The sequence below is a fragment of the Spermophilus citellus genome (genome assembly GCF_964194105.1).
Source record: "Spermophilus citellus genome assembly, chromosome: 4".
Taxonomy (NCBI): Eukaryota; Metazoa; Chordata; class Mammalia; order Rodentia; family Sciuridae; genus Spermophilus; species Spermophilus citellus.
Window position 1 is genome coordinate 3,151,485 of NC_138185.1, and position 20,887 is coordinate 3,172,371.

Sequence of the window (20,887 nt, forward strand, 5' to 3'; positions counted from 1 at the left end):
TTAGCATAGTGGTAAGCATCTGCCCCGCAGTTCCTGGGATGACAGATCTTCTTTTGCACTGAGGCAAGACCAGGGTGCCAGCTCTTGGGACCCTCCTCACACATCTTCTGAGACTTACCACAGAGCTGCACAACTGCACCCCTCTGGCAGGCTGGGAAGGGGAAAGGCTGCCAGGCAGCTGGAGTGGGGATGAGGGAGGACAGAGCCCACGTGCAGCTCGGCCTTTTGGCCGGCTATGGTTGCCCACCACCCTGCTTCCTCCCCAGGCTGCCTACCTCTGCAGCTGCAGAAGCTGGCAACCGCTCCAGCTGCCACTGGGCCATGTGACAGAGGTGGAGGTGTTTGCACGGATACCTGGGCTGAGGACTGTCCAACAACTCAGGAAGAGCTGGAAAGCAGCACCCACGTTCCTTCCAGGGACAGGACAATAGAGCCTAGCACACAGTAGGTGCTCAACAAATGCATGTGAGATTGATTTGATTCCTGAAGCAGCTAGGGTTTCCCCACATGCTCCCCAAATCCATGGCTGCAAGAAGAGAGTTCCATTTGTCCTCTGAGCTGTCCTGAAACTGTGTGGTTAACTGGCACAGCACCACAGAGCCCAGGCAGTGGAAAGCCCTCAGCCCTGGGTCACAGAGCCTCTTCCCCTAGTCTTCTGGAAGGGAAGCAGGCATGCATGAGAGGGAGAATGAGGTAAGTACCACAGGGACTAGAGGGCACGGCTTGGCCCATTGCCTCCTAGTGTGAATGCCAAGGACGTCCCGTCTCCTGCTGGACCCTGGGGAATGTGGGCCGCTCACTGCTCCATCCCAGTGCTCAGCATGTGTGAACCTGACCCTGGTCAAGGAAAGCTGGCCAGTGGCTGCCAGGGTCACTTGGCAAGTGCATTTCATATTCCTCAGACTATCCTGCCCAAAGTCAGCAGAATGGGAGCAGTCGTTCCCCCAATGACATGGCCCTCCATCTCTGCCTCTGTGGAGTGAGGACAATACAAGTCCTCGCAGGGGTCAACTGGGCTGAGCTAGAAAGTGCTCTGAGAAAGGGGTGAAATGGCAGGAGCTCTGAAAATCTCAGCTGTCACTGCGGGGTGCTGCCGGCTCTGCGCGTGACCAGGCTGGTGCTGTAAGCCTTCTCCCGGCCTTTAGGCCACGTCGCCTGTGCCTAGTCCATTCCTGTTCTCCCCAGCGCCTGCCTCTCAGGAGCTGAGAACACGACAAGGAAAAGCCCTGGTTCTCATCATCCAAGACCCCAAGTGCAGGTCAGGGGAGCAGAGAGCCCACCACCACATCCAGCTTGTAGTGGGGCTTCGCATCCCCGTGGTAGCGGAAGATGGCTCACTTCAGACACCACGGACAGTTAATTTTCCTCAACTGAGTCCTGCAGTCTCTGAGTTTTAATTTCTTTCCCCTTACACTTTCATGAAAGTCAAGCCAGGTAGAAGAATCCATTTATACAGTTAAGTAAGACCTCCATCTAATTGTGCCATCCTGGGCTGATTTCAAAGGCAGATATGAAGGATGTACATTTCCAAAACTCAACATTCATTTTTGAATATTGATTATATGCCAGGTCCTGGGAACATGTAATTTCTGAAGCTCTCTGCTCCCAGGGACTCCCAGTAAAGCTCAGGGCAGGCTGGGGAGGGGGAATCAGGACGCCAAGAAATAGATGTGCAGACGGTTGTGGCAGCAACTGGGGACACAGTACTTGGTGGGCCTCAAAGTCAGAGGGACAAGGAGTCATAAAGGGGACTGTGAGTTAGCCAGGTGACCCAAGATAGAAGTAACATTTGCAAAACTCAGACTCCCAAAAGACACAGTGTGCTCGGTGACCACAAGGGGCCAGGGAGAGACACCACATACCTACCTTGCTCACCGTGCCTGTGCTCTGGGCATGTATCAGTCATGGCCATCGGTCCCAAGACTTCTGCCCTGTCCTCGGAACCCTATTCTAGATGATGGAACTGGTGCCTTGCCTTGTCATGGTTTTATGGCTCACCCGAGATGGGGGTCCAGGGGCGGGGTGGACAGGAATGGAGTGGACCCCAGAGAAGGTGGCCTGAGAGCCAGGCAAGGCTTACATTGTTGGAGGAGCTTAGCCCTTCTCCAGGCAGCTGCCACCACAAGAGCCAGAACAGGACCTGAGGCCAGCAAGGCCACTGTGGGGTTGGGACAGGGGTGTCACCATGACTGCTGCTTTCCAGCAGGGTGCTCAGCTTCCACCACTGCTTTGGGAAGTCTCTCTAGTGTCACTGGGGAGAATGGGTGAGGGGGGTTGTGGGAGCATACAGGGAGCTGGAAGGCGGGCGGGCAGGCAGAGGGCAGTTCCTCCTGCCTGCGGAGCCTGAAGAGAGCAGGTCACTGCAGGGCGAAGTGAACCCAGGACACAGGCAGGTGAGAGGGAAGAGCCTGGGGAGGGGGCAGATGGGGACTTAGGTGGCAAGAAAGCCAACCTAGAAAGGGAACCCAGAGAAGGAGGGGGTGTGCCCTCTGTCCCCTGGCTATGATCTCAGGATGTGGGCCTGGGCACAGGTCCAGGCCCCCCGTTCCTCCCTCCAGCACGTCACTGGGGCTCACGGGACGCAGACGGCAGAGGTGAGCAGTGGGTGGGAGCACAGGCTCTGAAGTCAGGGAACCTGGTCCAGCACCAGGCGGGCTGAGTCATGGCAGAGCTGCCCAGGGTCCCCAGGAGGTGCACAAGATGGGGCCATCATGGCAGCTCATGAATGAGAAAACCCACATGGAACTTGGAGAAGGCGACAGGCCGCGGAGCGAGTGAGCACACCATCACCCCCTGAGGGCCTGGCTTCTCTTCAGCCGTCCTCACCTCACTGCCCGCGCAGCCCTTTCCTCCTGCTTTGCTGGCTCCCCGGCTGCAGTTGGCTTCAGGCTGAGATGGAATACTGCAAGCACCACACTCAATTGTTTCAACCTCTTTGTTCCCAGAATGCCACCTTGCTTGACCTCTGGACACTTGGGGGCTGACTCCAAGGCTCTGCTCCTTGAACCCTGCCAGAGGACAGCTCCTCTGCCCAGCCCCAGCTTGTGGCCATCAGGTCTGCCCAGACACAGGAGATCAAGCCTCCCTGTGAGGAAGCAGGGCCTGAGTCGGCGCCCTGGATGCATGTGCAGGAGCCCCGGCCCCTCGACCACCATGGGTTCTCTGCACACAGCTCCCCCACCCCTACCCTTGAACGCCTATCTGGTTCTCTGTGATTTCCATTGGAGACACACTGAAATATCTGCCATCACGTTTTTACGATTCCCAGAGAGCTTGCTTTGCTGATGTGCGTTAATGCTACAGTAACAACAGAGCAGCTCCATTCCAGCAGAATGAGCAACTCACACAAAGAAACCTGTTAACTTTAACAACACCGATAAAGCAAGCTCTGCTGCGGCGCCCACAGCAGCCGTCTCGGTCTGGAGCTGCAACCAGATGCCTGGTCAAGAAAGGCTTGCAATCGCCCACTTGGGGACATCTGGAAAAACGGAGGCCTGCTAAAGAGGGACAGCACCCGCCAGCCGGGATTCACTCTCCTGAATGATTCATTTCCTTGCAGGGGATTCATCGAGGTCGTTCCTGGAGCTTTGTGCTGAGCACCATACAGGTGGGTGCTTCCGCTTCTAAGAAGATGCCTGAGGCAATAGTCCCTGGCTCTCAAGGACAGGGTCGGTGCCTCCTCTCTGCCTGGGCAGGATGAACTGGGCACAGGAACACTGTGGAGCAGGCATCTGCAACGAGCCTGCTGCTCCTTCCACGGGAGCGGACAGCCCTTGGCACAAGGGGCCTATTGGGCATCGTGCCGCTGGCCTTTGCTCCACGCTTGCCTCTTACAAGTAAGTCCCCCCTCTGAACTGTTTCTGCTCCTGAGATCAAGTCCAGGAAGCCTGGAGGCTAGCAGCCCCCACCTCCTTCGTGCCCCTAATTTCCACCCACCTGTGTGGAAAGACTCTCCAGCTGTTTACAACCTGGGTCTGTCACCAAACACTGAGGGACACCACTCCAGCAGGTCTTAAGGACAAGGCTGTCCTGCCGCAGGATTTGTCAGGTCTTCCTGATAGATGGAGCCCTGGGAGAGAAGCCCAGTGCACAGAGGCCAGCTGCCCCTGCAGCCCCGAGTTCTACAGGATCGTCACAGTTGGCCATTCCTGTTGGTTCCATTTGGATAGAAAGGATGTTTGTTTGTTTGTTTGTTTTGAAGAAAGAAGAGAATGAAAAAAAAAAAATACGAAGCTAAAACCCAAATTAGTTCTTCTCCCCTGAAATACACTGACTGGATGCACTGTGGGAAGTTCTCAAAGACATATTTTCAAAGGGTGATGTTCTAAAGATTTCAAAAAAGATGGTCAAATATAATCTTTTCTTTTTTCTTTCTGAAGAATAGTGGATCACAAAGTTATCTGAGTTTTACAGCCAGGAAGGTGAGGAAGCGTAGATTTGGGCCCTGGCTTGGTATAAACATAAAAAACACTGCAGCCCACTTATGTGTGCAGCTTAATTTCTTTTTGTCTCATAATTACAGCCCTTTGCCTAGGCCTGAGTGACAGGAGAGCGAGGCAACAGCGCCATCTGTAGGAGAAACATGGTAGTCCAGGAAGGATGCCTGCAGCCCTGCCTTTTAGACCAATCCCAGACACGGCTGGAAGGATCCAGAGCCAACACCCCCCCAACCCACCCCCCCACACACACCTCCCTAGAAGAGCCCAATGCAGAACCCAGTCATCCAAAGAATAAGTGGCTATGATTATTTTGTAGGAAGAGTTAGCAAGATCTATCAGGTTTTTAATTGACCATTCCCTTTTATCTAGCAATTATTCCAATTCTAGGCATTTAACCTGTATAAATATCACTCATGTGCAGAGATAAAAGTCCAAGGGTGTTCACTATGGTATTCATTTAATGATGGAATACAAAAGCAATCTGAACACTTATTAATAGGGACTGGTTAAATAAATCAGGGCCCTCGGCGGCATGGAAGCTTGTGCAAACTTTAGCAAGAGGGAGGGAGCTCTGCACATAAAGAAAGCAGAGTGCTTTCCATTGTGAAACCGAAGTTGCAAAGGCAGCCTTGCCAGCGTCACGTAGAATGTGTTGATCTTGCAAAGGCACATCTCCATTCATGTGAATGCCTATCGCTAGAATGGGTGTGTGTGTGTGTATTTATACATGTGCGCCACACCTGGAAGACCGTTTCAAACAGTGATACTCCCAACAAGGACTGTCGTGGGAGGGGTAATGAGGAAATTCCACCCTTCACTCTGCACATTTCTGTGTTATTTCAATTGTGTTGCAACACAGGCTGGTTTTGCACTGTGTCACTCGTGCTCTGGAGGACACAGTCAAGGAACCTTCAGCGTCTCTGAACAGCTAACTGTTAGAGTCTAAAATGTCTAAAATGTCTTGGTTTGGGGCTGGCACTTACATGGGCCTGCATCTTCTCCAAGCATGTAACATGGGCAATGAGAAGGCTGACACGGCCCGAATTCTGCTCCTTGGCAAGAAACTGTGTTTTTCTTCCTGGGAATTTGTGTGTGCTCTGCACATCCTTGGTTCTCTGGAATTCCGGCTCCTCGTGCCCTGGCTGGCTGTTCTCTCCTCCTTTCTCCCATTCCACAGTGAATTCTTTCAGGATCTCGGCTCATGCTTTCTGCATTTCCTTCTCTACCTTTCTGCTCTTCTCTCCTCCCAGAATGCTTTCCCGAGATGTCAATCTGTGCATTCCCCCCCCCCATGCTGCTTAGCTCTTCTCACACCTTTCTTCTAAGCTCTAGAATTCCTGAAGCCCTAGCTCTGACCATTCTGCTCTTCCGCCCATGCATTCAGCTCAGTGTTTCCAGAATCCCGTTCCTCGCCTCTCAGCTCCTTGGCAGTGTGTTCCCGTCAGGGGTGCCTATTTCCCCTGCACCTCCAGCGGCAGGTCTGCGGGCTGCTCCGTGCGTTTACCAGGCCATCGTTGCTCTGCGAGCCCTCGGTTCTTCTGCTGCCTTTGGGGTTTGTGTGCTGAGACTGCCTGCCCCTCTCTGTGCTTCCAGCTCCCTAGTCCCCATCCTGGGCCACATACCGATGCATGACCTGCAGTGGGGAGGGGCAGGCCTGCTGCCCACCAGAGCCCTTGTGCCCCCAGAGCCTGCAGTCACTAATTTGGCCTCAGGCAAATGCCGTTCCCAGGCAACACTGTTAATTCCCAGCTTGAATTAATCCCCTGGCGAAGCCCCCTGCACAGCCCTCCTGGTCTCTGTCTTCACCATTTCTTGCTCTGGTCAGCCCCAGCTCTGTTCCTCAGAAATGCTGATTCCATTTGTTTTCTGCCTGCAAGGTGTTGTTGGCCCTCTGCTGTAGCTTTAGCTTTTTTTGATTTTTGGTTTTGCTGTGTTATTTGGGATGGGATTTGACAAGAAAAACAAATGATGTTACTGTATCATACATCTTCTCCAATTTAAGGAACGCCAGAAATTGTGCAAAGTCACCATCAACCAATGCCAAAGCTGGCTCCGGTAGAGAGCCTCCCAGTGTGGGGGTCATGGGCACAGACAGCCCAGGCCACCGTTCCCCAGCTGAACTGAGCTTTCTGGTTGGATCTGGAGAAATAAGTCAGTGTAAGTAAATACAGATGTTGAATATCTGGTCACCAACACCTTATAGCAAACTTGGTGACGACATTCCATTTGCCAAAAGAAACATGTACTCAAAATGGACCAATGAATATATTTTCTCTTTTTTTAATTTTTTCTTCTTCTCCTTGATCATTATATACTAGTGAGGAATACCTGGATCCTTGTTTATAAAACCTGTGAAATCAGCAGAGTACTGAAAACCTAATGCCCCTGTGCTCCCTGGGTTAAAGCCCCTGTGCTCCCTGGGTTAAAACGCCAGTGCTCCCTGGGTTAGAGCTGAGAAGGGCTTATCACCATCCTTCGAGCTCCGCATGGGGAATCTTTAGGCTTCTTACTTAATTCCCCTTCATATTCTGTGCTCCTCAAATGCTGTAAGAGAAGCTCACAGAAGGAAAGCACTAGCTTAATTTCACAGAATGCTTTTCCTGGTTGCAGCTTGCAAAGGAACACCCTGACCCGCCTCCATCTGGAGCATCCCCCTTGTGGGGCAGAAGCCCTTAAGAGGTGTAAAGATGCCAGAGACATTTGCTCTTTCTGGCCATTCGTGCATAATTACGCCAGACACCAAGCAATGATCCTGATAGTAGTTGGAGATGCGAGGCCCACAGAGCCTTTCCGAGAGGACCCTGCAGACCCTAAGGCCTGCCACCTCCTCTACCCCCGGCCTCTCCAGCCCTCTCACCACCAGGCAGAGACTCTCTGGAAGGTGAGCCAGCCCCAAGCCTCACAACAGCTTCACCTCATCCTTAGACTGGAAGCCAATGTCCTCAGGGTGCCATCAAGGCCATATGGCCGGACAGCCTCCTCTACAGCTGCCCCGTCTTCCCTGGCTTATAGGCTGCACTGACCTTCCTGCTGCCCTCAGACACCAGAGATGTGCTCTGAGCACTGGCTCACGCCACTCCTGCCGGAATAGCTTCCCTCCAGCTTCCTGCACTGGCCCCTCACTCCTGTGCCCTGCAGGAGCCCCCCACAACCACCCCAGCCCCAGCAGGAACCCCACAAGCCCTGCACTCCCATTTCCTTCTCTCCAAGGTTCCTCTCACAGTGTGACATCACAGCCGTTCTTGCTTCTTTCCGTCTCCCACAGGAGACAGTGCATTTCCTGAGAACCAGTGGTGGTCTGTTCTCCACTCCAGGGCCCATGCCTGCTTGGAGCCCTGCCTGGCAGATCGGAGGACTCGAAGAATACTAATGATTGAACAAACACTTCGGGTTTTTTAATGAAAAAAGTCAATAAGGGAGTCTCCCTCATAACTGTATAGGCAAATTCAATTTCCAAATGATTCATTTGGCATGAAAATATGGCAAAAGCATTCTTCCAAGAGTTAAACAAACAAACAAAACTATTTGAAACAGCAATTTCACTCCTGGGCATACGGCCGACAGAATTGAATCAGGGACTCAAATATCTGTGTGCACATCAGCATTAGTCACACAGTGGGCACAAGGTCCAAAAAATCTCCACCCACCCCTGCATGGGTAAACAAAACACGGTGCATGCATGCAATAGAAGATTATTTAGCTGAAAAGGAACAAGATTCAGATACACGCTATGACTTGGGGGACCATGAAAACATGCTCAGTGAACTATGCCCAACACCAAAGACCAGCACGGCAGGAATCCGCCCAGACCAGGTACTTCAAACAGGTAAATGCACAGAGATGCTTGAAACTAGGAGCAGGTCCCAGTGGCCAGTAGGTGTGTGGATGTCATTGCTTAATGGATACGGAACTTCTTTGAGGGTGATAAAAATATACTAAAAGAAAATTTTATAGCAATTACTGTATTTGCCCTGATTTTATGAAATTAGATTAATTTATCCTGAGATTTTTTTTATTAGATGAATCAGCACTAGTAAGAGTCTTTTATCATCTGTTTAACTTAACATTCTAACAAAATTCCTGATTTAACATTCTTTATTGGTTTTATAAAAATGAGTTCTGATAATTATGTACATAAGCCAGAGATGCTTGATTTATTATGCAAAGAAGAAAAAACACATCAGATGCTGGATTCTTATTTTACCAATGTCATTTGTGGATATTACTCAAAGTTTTATCCATATATTACTTCTGTTCCCTCAAGATAAAAAAAAAAATCACTCTACAAATGTTTGTCAAAATTGGGAGCACTTTAACAAATAGCTCTCAAATATATCACCTCTAACGTGTCATTAAACATTCTCCTTTGAATATAATTTAGACCTTTTCGGTTACATCAGGAAATTCACTAATACATTTCCATAAATTACAATAAATAATGTCCTGCTCAACTTATGGGGTTCCACTCCCGTGTGACATGAATAACTCAAGCTCAGCTCTCTTCCTCCCTGGGTGTCCCCAGTTTTTCATTCCAGGGAAACTCATTAGGGACAGCAGTGAGTCCCTGCTGTGTTCTAGTGTCACTGTGTGTAGAGGGGGGTGGAGGGAGATCCGAGGCCCGAAGTTCTGGAGAGATCTCGTCACCGTCACAGGAGACCCACAGAGTCGTTACGGTGGCATTCCCACCTGGGCCACTCAACAGAAAGTGCTTCAGTGAAGGCCCCAGCGCTTCGCAAAGCCTGTCACTCATCCTTGATGGGGGGGGGAAGGACTTAGACGGGACTAGGGCAGACGCTTGCTTAATTGTCAAGCACTTTTTCAAATTAATTATAGCAAATGACATTGAATTTGCACCAAGGTCAATGATATGAAATAGCCATTTAAAAAAAATTTTTAAATGGTGAATCTTAGGCTTGAAATGCTTACATTTAAGGACAGAAAAAAGCTGACCTGTGGTGTAGGACTGTGGCCATCACAGGCTGGAACCCAGACTTTCTGAGGGAGCACCGAGATGAGGTACTGCCCAGTGGCCGCTGGAACCTTGCAGAGCCGTAGGAAGTCGGTTCTGTCATGGGGAAAGAAGCAGGGCCTGGAACCCGTGGCCTGTGCCTGAGAGGTGGGGCAGGAATGGCCAGAAATTAGCAGCGTCCTGTCTTCCCTGGTCTGGGCCTTTGGGAATCCTGGGGCTCCACCCAGCTGCACATCTCCCAAGCTCTCGGGCCTCAGCTAAGTCACTGGTCCTCAGCATGCCTCACTTTACATCTGTAGAATGGGTTTCAGGTAACATCTACCTCCTGTGCACATCTGTGAGGATTAAATGAGATGATCCAGAGGAGACGCTGAGCCCCGTGCTGCCTGACAGCGCTCCCTAGACCTGATCCACTGGAAAAGAAACTGCACTCAGAACATGAGCCTCCCATCACCCCTAACCATCCACGAGAGACATCAGAGGAATCCCACTGATGGGCTCTCCATGAAGTGCAGCCAGTTCTCCAAACTGTGGAGGTCTTGGAAAACAAAGAAAGTCCAGGCAGCTATCACAGCCGAGCGGAGCCTAGAGAGACCTGGGCAAACTACTAACTGCAGTGTGGTGACCTGGGTGGAGTGCGGCGTCCTGGATGGGGTGCTGGGACAGTAAAGGACACTAGGGAGGAGCTAAGGAAGTAGAATGGAGTTTTGACTTTAGTTAACAGCAATGAGTCAATACTGCTTCACTGACTATAACAAATATGTCACTGATGTGGGATGTCAATCATACTGGGAGAGGAGAAAGGAGTATTATCTTGGAAGTTTTCTGTGAATCTACACTATTGCTAAATTAAAACTGTATCCAAAAGAAGGGGAGGGTTTAAACCTCTCCCAATGACACACACCTGCTATGAAGCAAAGCTGTGTTCTGGACCCACTTCATAGCAACCGGGAGCCCACCTGGAGCCATCCTGGGCCACATTAGGACTGTGGCAAGCCGGGAGAGAAGGAGCCTGAGGATGTCGGATGCCCTGCCAGCCGGGATACCAGACTGCACTCAGGTAGAGGTTAGTGATAGGGAAGGACCGTGAGGTGGGGGCAGCCACCAAGGTACGAGCAGAGCTGTGAGGACAGGCCCTACCTGTCCACAGACCACAGGAGGGCACCAACTGGGTGTCCAGGACAAGCCCTGTCCTCTGGCCACACGCACTGTGGAGAGGCTGCAGGCAAGCCAGGCTCGTCTGTATGAAGTTGGTCTCCCCTGAACCACTGTGAGCACTGGGGGCAGTGTCCATGAGCAGTGCCCACCTTCTCCTAGCTGGGGCCAACCAGTGCCTGTGGGATGCCCCCAGCATAGGAGCCCTCTGCCCACAGGACCCCCGGCAAAACAGGAGGGGAGGCAGAGCCAGGCTGGGGTTTCCAGGATTGAATCATGGCAGGTCTTGAGGGAATTCACCTAATTTGCTCAGACTTGGGGTACCTGGTCTCTGCAAGGAGCTCAAGTGTCACATCATTTGATTTTCAGAACAGGAAAGTAGAAGGCAGGCAGCCTCTCTGCCCAGGTCCAGGATCCTGCAATCTTGATCATAGACCATGGTTTACCATCCAGTGTCCTCTCGGTCATCCTTCCCTTCAGTGTGTTTAACAAAGTTCTATTGCGCACCAACCTCAGGAGAGCTCCAGTTGGATGGGCGGTAGGAGGAATGACCCTGGAGCACACCACTGAGCAGCCGGACCACCTGCTTGTTTCACTTGTCAGCCTTACTGTGTGAAGGCTCTCTCCAGAACCTGTCAGTGCCCTTCTTCTAGAGGTGCCCCCTGCTGTGTCTAGGGTGCCCCCTATCCCCTGCCCTCCCATCATGTGTTCTGATGGTGCTGACCACTCCCCACTTCTAGGAACAGGTCCCACATGCCAGCTACAACCTTGGGAGTGAGTGCAGAGGGCACAGCTGACCAGGTAAGTGGAGCCAGCCTGCAGGGACAGCCTGCAGGGACAGGACAGCCCGCTCTTCCTGCTGAGCCTGGAGCCGCTGCCTCCCTCTGCTGTAGCTTGGAGAAGCCTCCTAGCCTGTGAAGCCGACACAGCGAATGGGAGACGGGACAGGGAGATGTCCATGTACCCTTGGGAGCCTGGCTTCCGGATGGTTAATTCCCCTTATTCTTTTTTAATCCACTTTGAGCTAGATTTTTTTTTAAGCAGAAGAATCCTGATAAGTATGCCATCCATTGGACTGTCAGTCCTAAGGAGGACAGGCACAGTGACCTTGGCTGTGCCAGTTACACTCTCTGCTTGAAACCAAACGCTCCCGTCAGTCACGTGATTCTCCAGGCCCACCGGATGCACAGGGGACTTATTTTCTTTCTGCAAAGGGGTGAATTCTCTTGACTTTTCTAGCCTTAGGAAAGTAGCAACCTCAAGTAGGAAAATCTGCTCCAGAACCTCTTCCCCTGTGGTCTGCAGCAGCCAGTGCTTTGCCTTGGATGGGAACCCAACTGGCAACTCCAAAGAGCCTTTCCAAAAGTCCGATTCCCTGGAGCAAAGGGTACATTGTCCATTGCGCTTGAAAAACACTGGGTTTCACTAAGTCAATGAAGTTTCTCAGGGTTTCTAAGAGATCCAAATGTACTCACATATACCACTCTCAGGGAGTCAAATGTGTTTCTCAATTCTGGTCACATAAAAATTCTTCAAAAAAAAATTGAGTAAAATGCAGAACTTTTTTTTTTTTCCGGGAATCAATGTACTGAAAGTTCTTTCTGCATGATGTCCATTTTTATATCTTACAGCTCTCAGCCCCAGTAGCTGCAGTCCGAGTCTCTCCCCAAGGCTTGCTGCCACTCCCAGTCGGGAGGGGTGAGGCGGGCAGGGCTCACCTCCTCCTCCTTTTTGGGGACTTTTGTTCTAAGTTGGGCATTTCATGGTGAGCCAAAGCAACCTGTTTTTGGTGATTTCAAAGGTTTACAAACTTTAAAAGCAGCTGCTCATAGTAAAATACCAGGCTGCCGTCTTTGGTGGATCTGAATGTGCTCGCTGACTTCAGGGCCCCGCGCTCGGGGCTCACCTCCACAGGCAGTGTCAGGGGACAGGCACCTCCAGCTGGCAGCTCTGCACAAACATCCTCTCCTTAGGACCAAAAGAGCCATTTGGAAACTTCTCGTTTGAAGTCCTTCCTTTTGAACTATCTTTGAACGTGTTTCATCTCCTTTTACCTTTCTTTTCGATGAACTGGTACCTTCTCAAACTTTCAGAGACATCCCAATTTCTAGTTTAAATTCTTGGGGAATTTCTAGGGCAACTTCTGCAGAAAGGGACTTTGTCTGATGCAGCCAGTAACTACCCGTTTCGCTTTTGTTCACTTGTAATGGATCTTGCTTGATTTGAAAATAAATGGCGGCCCAGGAAGGAAAGGAAATGGGGGAAGAAATGGGCGATTCTGGCTTCTTTTGTGGGTCTCTTTAAAGCCACCAAATCCAATTTGCACAGATTTGGAGAAAGGCTTTTATTGTTTCAATATTGTTGATGGAAAGAACTCGCCCAGGAGACTGAGGCCCTTGGCACCAGGGCTGGCAGTGGCACCGTGGGCGGTTCGTTCCTGGGCAGCACCACCCAAAGCACCTGTCCGTTGCCACTGCTGCGTGACCGCTGTGGATCCTGTGCTGCTCTAGGGGAGGCTGGTGGGTCAGTCCCCGGTTCTTATCTCCCTCTTCTTTGCACACTGTGCCTTGTCTCTGGGGTTCCCCTCCACCCCTGTGCAGTCCTGGGCTGACTCCGAGTCCAGGGGCCCACAGTGCTCAGTGGAAGGGGAACACCCGTGTGATAGCACAGCACCCAGCAGGAGTAACGCCACTCAGCCCAGGCTGCTCTGGGGTCCTGGGGCAGGAGCTCCATTCAAACTGCCGCCTCCCACATGGTTACTTACATCAGTGTCAGTCCTGCTGGGCCCTTCAGCCTCCCAGACGTCTGGCCAGGCTGTGGCCTTGGCTCTGCAGACAGAAGGCTACAGGCTCACACCAGGCCACCCTCCACGGCTGACGTTGAAAACCAATGCCAACTGTTAACTGACAGTAACTCGGCCTTAGTTCTGTGTCAGGAAGCCAGACTCTGAAGTCGAAGCAGCTGAGTTCAAATCATCAGCTGTGGGTTGGAGTGGGTGACAGACAGGTGCTTCTACCCACAGAAGTGAGCGCTGACAATGGTAATGTATGCAGAGGGCTTCACAGGAGCCTGGTGGGAAGTAAGTGCTCAATAAACGGCAGCCACATGTCCTGAAGTTTCTGTGGTTACTCAAAAACCTGTCCCTGCCCCACCAGGCCCTTCTGTCACTTTGACATAAGCAGCCAAATCACGTTCAGAGAAGGTTTAGTTTGATTTTAGAATGAAGAGGAAGTCACACCAGTTAACAGCCCTAAGAGACCTGCATTCTCTCCAGACAGACCAATGTGGGGTCTTGGATAGTCATAAACACCCTGAGCAGTCTGGCGCAAGCTTGAGAAAGGCAGGAGGACTTGGGGGAATCAGGACCGAATGCTTACAGTCTTCCGGTTCGGAGGCTTCAGGCTCCACACACACTTGCCACTCTGGCCAGAATGAGCCAGTGGTGGGAGCCCAGGGAGGTTCTGGAAGGAGCTCCCGGCTCTCACCAGTGGGATCCTACTGGGCTCGGCTTCCCTGACTGAGCAGGCCTTTGAGGGACACAGCCCCACCTCAGACATGACAGGAGGATGAGCCCAGCAGAGCCATCTCCTGTGTGGGCTCAGCTCCCCAACGAGGCTCTGCCTTCTGGGGAATTAACTCAGAGCTGATCCGTTCCTTAAGCCAGAGGGTGTGGGAGGGGAGGGGGCTCCAGTCAGTCTCCAACCCCTCTCAGGTCTGGAACTCAGGACTCGTCCTCAGACAGCAGGTGCAATTGAGCATTGTTAAGAAATCGTGTCACCGGTCTCCACCAACAATGGCAACGGCTCCTGTCACAGAGCGCCTGCGAAACTGTGGTCTGCGTGTTGGGCGCGTCCCTAGACTGCTTTCCTCAAGCCCAAAGGCAAGCTTGAGAGGAACACCACTCAGCAATCCCAAGGACGGACTTCTGCTGCATGTAGAGGTGGGGATGGGCTTCGGGGGTATGTGGAGCCCAACAAGCCAACCCAAAAGGTCACTCAGTGTGTGATTCTACCACATCCCAGGAGTACATGTGAGGAACTCCAGCTCAGGGAGGACTGGGCACTGTATGCTCACCCGCATGGAGTGTGGGTGTTTATGGAGACACAGGAGGGGAAGGAGCATGAGCCACCAGTCACAAGTAACCGGTGCCCCGTGAACAGCCAGGGAGTGCGTCCAGGTCAACCCCCTCATCTTTGCTCTTTATTAGAGTTGTGCGGGATGTCACCATTGGGGAGAGTGAAGGGGATGTGAGATTTCCGTGTTATTCTTACAGCATCGTATGAATCTACATCATTGGTAGGAAGCATTAGCACACAGAAGTGCCTATGAGCCACACAGCACCAATCTGGGTTCCCCCATCACTGCCTACTGCCTCTGTGACCCTGGACCTGGTGCTGTTTTCAGGGCCCAGACCCTCAGGCTGACTGTGAGGATAACCGCAGTGCCAGCTCCAGAGGGCAGGTTTCCTCTTGTTTTCTGATCTGCTTAAGCTATCCAGGATCAGTTTCTGTTGCTCAAAAGAATAGCAAAGCATGTTTTCACTGATATATAGGCTATTAACTTAAGATATAAAGCCGGGGACTAAGACGAGATTTTTGTCATCTAGCTAATCATATAAAGGACTAATCTGCAGCAAGACAAATATTTCATTAAAAACACAGAAAAACTGAATACAGTGCATATACCAAAACCTTAATTCTACATAAATGTTTGATTGATCAAGAGGAGATAGAACCATCCAGAGAAAAGGAAGACAGCAGGTGCCAGGGCCTCATGGGCCTATTCAAGGGAGAGATGCGCCCCACTCTCTGCACCAGAGGCTGCGTGGGTTTGCAGGCCACATAGGGAAGAAGCCAAGACCCGAGCAGGAAGCCAGGCAGGAGGGGAGGGCTGAGCAGAGCCAGGGGCAGTACTGTAGCCCTAGGTGATGGTGACCTCAAGGACAGGAGGCGACCAGAAAATGCAGATCCAAGACTGGAAAGAAGGCAACAGAGACAGGAGCCAGTCCTGTGCTCTGGCTCCCCTGAGATACCTGCCAACCCAGGAGCAGTGAGCAGAGGAAGGCCAAGAAGATCAGCTGAGCACCGTTACAGACACCAAGAAGCCAGCACGGCCTTCAGGAGCCTCACGGTGCTAGGCAGGCAGAGTTTAGGACTGCGCCAGGGAAAAGGGCTGACGGGAGGGGAAGACCCCACCTCACCCACTGAGACTCAGCCTCCAGAGAGGAAAGTGAACGCCGACTGGCTTGAGGGTCTTCCCTTAATATCACTCCCTGAGACAGTTAAGATAAAATAAAATCCCTGTGTGGAGGAACGAGCATCCCATAGAGATTCTATACCATAGGTCAATCAAAAAATCCAAACAGCACGCATACCATGAAGACAGACATAGTGACCACGCAGACCTATGGACGATGCCTGTATCACAGCCATTAAAGTATGCATTTAAAAATAACTGTGACTGGGCTGGGGCTGTGGCTCAGCGGTAGAGCGCTCACCTAGCACGTGCGAGGCCCTGGGTTGGATCCTCAGCACCACATAAAAATAGAACAAAAGAGATTGTGTCCAACTACAACTAAAAAATAAATAAAAAATAGCTGTGACTAACATATTCAGGGACACAAATAACAGAATGAAGAATTTCAGTGGAAAATTAGGATCTATAAGCTTGAAACTGAACATTCTAGAACTAAACAAATGCAATGACTGAAATTACATATTGATACGTGAGTCTACAGGAGATTAGATGCAACCATGAAGTGGTTTAGTAGACTGACAGTAGAGCAAAAGATAGCTAGACAGATGTGCAAGTGGAAAGAAAGTTTTAAAAAATACCTGATTATAAGTTGGAGCAGACACATAACTAGATCACCAAAAGTATGAAGTCAAGAATGGGAAAATAAGTCCCATTTGATGAGATAATGGCAAAAATATTCCAAAATTGATTAAAAAATCCATATGTTCAAAAACAGTATAAACCCTGAGAAGGTTAAATAAAAAGAAAACCATATCTAGGGCCTCTTAATGAAACAGCTGAGAGCCTAGAAGAAAGAAAGAATTTAAAGGCAAACAGAAAAAACATATTATCACAAAAAAGTAACAAGAGGACAAGAAAAAAAATACCAGGAAAACTGCCCTAGGCTCTTAAGATACGACAAAGGCTGCCAGGATCCCAAGAAGAGTGGCCTTCACAGTAGGACTGACAGCGGACTTCCCAGCAGAAACGATGGAGCCCTGCAGGAAAAGGAACAGCACTTAAAACAGAAAAGAAACTAACATGCAACCAAGAATCCTACCCTGGGTGGAAGTTATAATGCAAAAGCAAGAGCTAAATAAAGACACTTCCAGACAGACAAATCCAGCAACCTAACTAGGAAAGGAAGAGATCTCATCAAGGGCGACAGGAGTGATCCCTCAAGAAACCAGAGCTTCAGGGCGACTTGAGGGAAAAGGTGTAATTGTATGAATCAGGCTCAAGAGCTGTTGGGAGGACAGAAGAAGAAGAATGGTCATGGGATTTGAGATGTATGTAGACTAAAAACATACCAAGAAGACCAAGGGGCAGACGGGCTATGGGGAGTTATGGTGGTGTCGATATAACCATAATAGACAGATGGGCGGTGATGACTCAGGCCACATGACTAGTATCTAGTTCAGTTATTTAAATAATAGAAGAAGAATTCTGAACAAGCTAAAAAGGAGATAAAATAATACACAAAATCTTCATCATGCTATTATCATGCATGTACAGTGATTTATAAAAAGGATTATCAAAAAAAAAAAAAGAATACAACATGGCCAAGGTGGATTTATTCTACAAATGCAAAGGAGACTTAACATTTGCAAAAACTTGATGCAATTCATCCTGCTGTGACCTTTGGTCAACCACCCAGAGTGAGGCCACAATTCACAAGGTAAGGACAGTCCTCACACCTTCCCTTAGCTCCAACTCCAGCATGTTCCAGGCCCCAGGGCCACCCTTACTTCTGACCGGTAAATTCAAGGATTTCCGCAACTCCTTTGGGTTCAAGAATTCACTGAAAAACTCATGGAATTCAGAAAAATGTTGTAGTTACAGTCATTGTTCTATCATAAGGACAGGATGCGATTGGAAGCAGCTGCAGAAGGCCCTGGGTCAGACCTGGGAGGGTCCATCCAGGAAGCTCTGGGCAGTCTTCTCCCATGGAGTTCTGCAGGGTGCGGCCCCCCCAGCTGCTGTGGCTGAAGATGCTTTAGAGAGCCGCCCACCAGGAAGCTCACCCAGGCCTCGGGGTCCAGGGTTTTCACTGGGGTGGGTCACAGGGCACTGCCTGGCTGACCTCAGTCTCCAGGCCCTCCTGGAGGGTCAGGCTGAGACCTTTAGCCTCTGATTCCTCCAGCAGTCAGAACTGGTGTGACTGGTCCCCAAGCCCTCATTGTAAGTCACACTGTTGGACTTCTAAAACTCCTGGCACACAAGGACCCTCCTATGGGACAGAGGTCTCCAGGGATCTAGAACGTACCCCATGGCAGCCATGGAGAAGGGCTGGGCCTACTTTTGAGTAACGTTGATTTTCTACTATACAGCTCTGTTAGCAAAATGAAGGGAAAAAATGATAGATCATCTTAATGCAGGCTTGCCACAGTTCAACACCATTCACACAGTTAAGAAGAGACCTTAACAAACTGAATAGAAAGAAATGTCCTTAATCTGACGGAGTGTCAACAAAAACATCAAACGCATCACACTTAGTTGTAAAATGCTGAACGTTTTCTCCCAAGGCTGAGGACAAGAGAATGATGGTCATCACCCACAATTGTAACTAGAGGTCCTAAACAAGGCAATAGTAAATGAATAAATACTATGACGATTGAAAGGGAAACAGTAAAACTTTTATGTCTTTTACTGGTATTTAGGAACTCCAGAAGAATTCACAGAGTAATAGGCCCACTGAGAGAACTCGACATCCCTGCTACACACATGTCACTTACAGAAGGAATCGCCATGTATATGCCAGTAGCAGGCAACTAGAAATTGAAAAGGAAAGAATTGATAGTGTTTACAATACCAATATAAATATCAAATATCTAGGATAAATCTAACCAAAGTCGCTCATGACTTTTATAGAGAAAAATGCAAAAGAGCAAAGAGTATTTTAAAGACCTAGAGAAATGGAAGGGCATATCATGTCTGTGGATTAAAAGACTTGTTTTGAGAAAGATATCAATCTTCCCCCAATCAATGTATAGATTATATGCAATCCCATCAAAATCCCAGCAGGGCTTTTATAGGAACTGACAAGAGAGTTCAAAAAGTTGCATAGAAAAACACAAGCCATAGAGGAGCCTTAGCAGGGTTGGAAGACCACAGAATGGGAGTCCCAGGGCTGGAGGCTGACTAACGCGCCCAGGAGGCTTGCACCAGGTGCTGGCCTCAAAGCCCTAGTGTTTGGGGTGGGAGGGATTCTTAAAGGGGCCATCCGTGTGAGGCATGTGGTTCACAGCATCCCGGGTCCAGCCAGGAGATGCCAGCAGCAGCCCATAGACTTGTCCCACAAAAACGTTGTGAGATGTCCCCTGGTGGAGCGAAACTAACTCCTGGTCAAGAACTACCAGACAAACAGGGGATAAAACAGGGTGGAGACAGAGATGCAGACCATTCCCTTGTCCTCTCGATCAATAAAAAGGTGACACTGCCTCACCTCCCAGCAATAATCAATTCCAAATGATCCATAGAGCTAGCTGTGAACATTAAAATGAAAACAAGGTTGAGGCCCTGGGCCTAAGGTCCTTCAAGAGACCACTTCCTGGCATGGACCACAGAGGGCAAAGACGACATCTTCGACTTCACTGAAATTAAGAACTTCTTTTCAGCAAATGACATCACTGCAGGAGAAGCTATTTGTACCACAAACAGGAGCAAGGACTGCTGTCCAGAGCAGACCATCAGCTCCTGCTGCAAAGAAAAAGGCAGACACCCATCAGCTGGCCAGGTCTCCAGACACTTCTCCAGGGCAATGACCCATGGCAGTGAGCACAGCAGGGGTCTGCCGCCCCAGGCATCAGGAAGATGCAGACTGCATCCCTAGGGACACCAGGTGCTGCATTGTGAGATGAGACACAGAGGAGAAGGGGCTGGAGCGGGGAAGTCCATGCCTGGTGCCAGTGAGCATTTGGAACCACAGGTGGGTGGCACTGGGCAGGGGCCCACTGCGGTGACCAGTAAAGCTGACTGTGGGTACCCCGGGTTCTAGTGTAGAAGACGCTCCCCGGGCCCCCGTGTCACCTGACAGGCCATGGGGCCAACTTCCAACCTCCCAGCTGCTGGGTACTGGCTGTCGAAGGCTCACGCCTTTTCCAGGGTACTGTTCCGTGGGTGCAGGTCCTCTCATGTAGACATTCCCCACGGTGTTATTCCCAGCACTTGAGAGGGACCCTGGCCACTGCTGACTGAAGAAAGGTGAGAAGCCCAGAAGGCACCAACTCTGCAGTGCCGCTGACCCTCCAGAGCTCTGCACAGCACCAACCTCTGGTCCCCAGCCACATGCGCACTTTGGCCCCACTCCCCTCCTGCTCCCCTCCTCCCTGTGCCCCCGACTCACCCTCCTGCTCCCCTCCCCCGTGTGCTCCTGAACAGGCCCCTCTCGCCCTCGTGCTCCCCTCCTCTGCCCCCGACTTCTGCACAGGCCCCTCCTGAGAGCAGCTTTCCTGCAAGTCACTTGCAGAACAAGACCCAGCTCAGCCTCCGCTTTAGGGACGTGACCTACGATGCTCAGTGATTTCACCCCTCAGCAGAGTCCACTCCACACAAGTGTTTGCGTGTGTCCACGAGGGACACAGACAGGTGACAGCAGCAGGGTGTATGACGGGCGCCTGAGTGTCCACCAGCAGCATGACGGATGTACCAGGGCTTCTTCTTCAGTGGAACCACATGTGACCACATGGGCACAGCTCCCCGCCCAACAGGGGAAAAGGACACACAAAAGACGCACAGGGAAAAGTTCCACTGTTGTGGAGTTCAAGGATCAGCACGAGTCCCTGACCACAGACCTTCTGTAGGGACTCGCTCTTGAGAGAAAGGAGGGGAGGGGAGGCAGCTCCCGGGTAAGGCCCTTGCCTGGCACGCACAAGGCCCTGGTTCCATCCCCAGGCCAGAACTTGGAGCTGGGGGCCTGGTTGGCAACCTTCTCCTTCTGACTGTGGGTAGACAAAAATCCACTAAGTAGCTGGGCACAGTGGTGCACGCCTGTAATCCCAGTGACTTGGGAGGCTGAGGCAGGGGGATTGCAAGTTCAAAGCCAGCTTCAGCCACGTAGCAAGGCCCTAAACAACTCAGTGAGACCCTG